Genomic DNA, 2,958 nt, shown 5'->3' on the forward strand with positions numbered 1-2,958 from the left:
GTTGCTATCGAACCTTCATAGCATGACAGCATGACAATCAGGCATCAGCAAAGCTCTGGGTTTCCGGAGACACTGCCATGACCAGGCCTGTGGGCTTTGTTAGCTTCAATTGTTATTACAGGTATTTCATGACAAAAAGCTGAAAGGTGTTTCCAGAGCAAAGAACAAGCCAGAAGAAAATAAAAACATGAAAGGATTAGGAGAAGCATGTTTTAAGGATGTGAACACTACTATGTAATCTCCTGATTTAGGTATTGGACTAATGAAAGGCTCTATTGGGTCACAGGGTTATTTAGAGCATATGAATATTGTTAAGATTTAATAACAGGCAATGAAGAAGCAAGTAGCAGTCTACTGCCACAGTTGTCTAAGGATACGAGTAAGGCTAGTTTGTATTAATGAAATAATATGTTTCATTAGCCCAGCTAACAGAACAGGAAAAAAACCACAGTCCCTTTTCCAAAGCGGAAACAGGAGCAGAAAATTCTAACATTAGATCCAGGATAAGAACAAGTGAACAAAGTTCTGCTGAACTTTGTCTATGCTACTTGATAAGCCTGAATTCTGATAAGCACACATGGAGCAGAGGGAGAAGTTTGCAAGAGAACAGATGAAAGGGTTATGAGATCCTGATTTTGAAGGAGAGCAAGAACTATCTCCAAAATAATATGAAGCATTAAGGAATTAGTTCAGGATCAGAACAGAAGGAGGGAGTTTTATTTAATGCACCAGAAAACTAATATCTCTGTGGGTTTATGCTAGATCTATAATTTAAAGTATTTGGTAGAATTATGAGATTTAGTTCCCAGGTTTGTCTTTTGAAAGTATTTTATAAATATCCCTTGAGTACAAGGTTTGAACACTCAAAGATGAAGTGGCTGTTCTGTGAAAAAGTTTTTCCCAGTAGTAGCTGTGTATTTATGTCCTGAATCGATTGCTTGTGTGAATTCATTTTAGTACACAGTGGGGATGTTGTTTCATCCAAGTAATTTCTGAGATGCTATTTTGTGCACTAGATGAAATTCTGAGATGCACTTTTAGATATTGATAATTCTGTTGTGAGAGAAAACATAGTGATCTATGTTATTATGTATTATCATTTAATAGAATAGCCAAAGATCAACATACTTAATTCCACAAAAACAGCTTCCCCCAAAAATGTGTTTTATGGACACTCCAAACTGTTTGATCTGAGAACATTCACATAACCTCTTAACTAGTCCTAAAGATGAAGTTCACCAGAAAAGAGTGTTCTAGAGAAATAAATCACACTTGAATACCATTCTGATTTACTACAGTACAAACAAAACAAAATAAAACAACACAACCCACTGACCATACACTTCTGCATAGACCATATGTTGTGCTAAGCAAATTTCAATGTTTATAGGTTTTTACAATGAAGCTATACACTATCCCTGTGCTTGTTGTATACTGGAACCTATATAATCAAATCATTAAACAATTACGACCTATTCTAAAAGACAACCCGCCCATCACCACTCTCCTGAACTTTCAAGTGCTTCTCCAGAGCTCATCAAACTTATCAGAAGCAAGCTTTCCTTAAACCATCATACGTCATACAAATGAAAAAGTTGTCAACACAGCCCCACAGGCATTGCAATAAGTGCTTCACCAGACCCAGGCTAGGTCCCCCTAGTCTGATAACCCTGACTATAAAACTATGTCCATAATAGGAATCCTGCACTGGTAATCTAAAACTAGCTAAGTGCTCCTGTTATTCTTGTAACTATGCTTCTTGGTACCGCTATAGTACAGGCAGGCTTCCACAGGGAAAACAAGTCATGTCAACAGAAAAAGTGGCTATTGTTATGAAATTCAGAAGCCTGGCCACCCTCAGGGTGTTCCCCTCTGGTTTTAGGGGATGCACCCAGGGACTGTGGAATTAGGTCAGACAAAGGTATGGGCAGAGCAACAATAGATTTATTATCCTGCTCCAGGCTGTGTTGATCAGGTACAGTGCTGCTCGACAAACACTCCCAAACAGCCCCTTAYATTTCCTTCTCCATCTGTTTTCCTTACTCAAGTTCTTTCCTTTTACCACACACATCCCCTTCCAAGCAAACAGTCCACCCCTGTTTACCCTTTCCTCAAAGGCCCCATTTTTGTTGACTCTTCTTTGGTGTTTATGATATGATTGTTCTGGAAATGTCCACCTTGGTCAGCAGTTCCATTAAGCTAGCACTCTCCTTTTGTTATCAGTAGTTCTCATGTTGGTGTATGTCTTGTTCATGGTGTCCCAGCTCAGGGTTGGCCATTGGCATACATACCTTAACATTTGCACTAAAAGCTTTAGCTGATCCAGGTGTGTTGGTAACATGTCGTTACCACCTCTAATTGAAAGAAATATAGCAGCTTAAGTCTGTCTGGCTATAGCTTAGTAGAAGAGTGAGGTTAAGATGAGAAAAATTAGGGCTTTGTTCAAAACAGACAAACTGCAAGGATGGACGTTGCCTTAGCTGTTAAGGCAAGATGAAGACATTAAAGAGGTAGATTAACTATTAAGCACCACAGTCTGGAATTTTCCAACTGGACCCATCCCATGCATGTCACCTTTCTTTTCTAGTATTATCTACCTTGTRTCACATGACATTTTACTGGTAATGGCATATCCTCCTGTTGCATAGGACGGAGAAAAAAATAATCTTTTAATTACACCTGATGGGGTAGCCCGCTTCCTGAATATTCACTTTTGCGCACTAGGAGCTTACAGTTTAGTGTGCTGTTTAACCAGAGTGTCCCTCTTTCCCAAGTCTGGAGGTAGTACACCTTGGAATTTAGTAGCAAATGCAATGAATGGAAGAGGAACAGGAGCTGAACCTTGGAAAAGTGAGTTGCTGCTTCCTGTTAGTCCAAGCAAATATTTCCTGTTTCTGAGGCTGCAGCGTAGGAAATATTTTCAAAAGCATGGTGCAGGGAAGTCCAGTTTAGGTGGTG

This window comes from Apteryx rowi, unplaced genomic scaffold (genome assembly GCF_003343035.1).
Source record: "Apteryx rowi isolate R43461 unplaced genomic scaffold, aptRow1 scaffold_422, whole genome shotgun sequence".
NCBI lineage: Eukaryota > Metazoa > Chordata > Aves > Apterygiformes > Apterygidae > Apteryx > Apteryx rowi.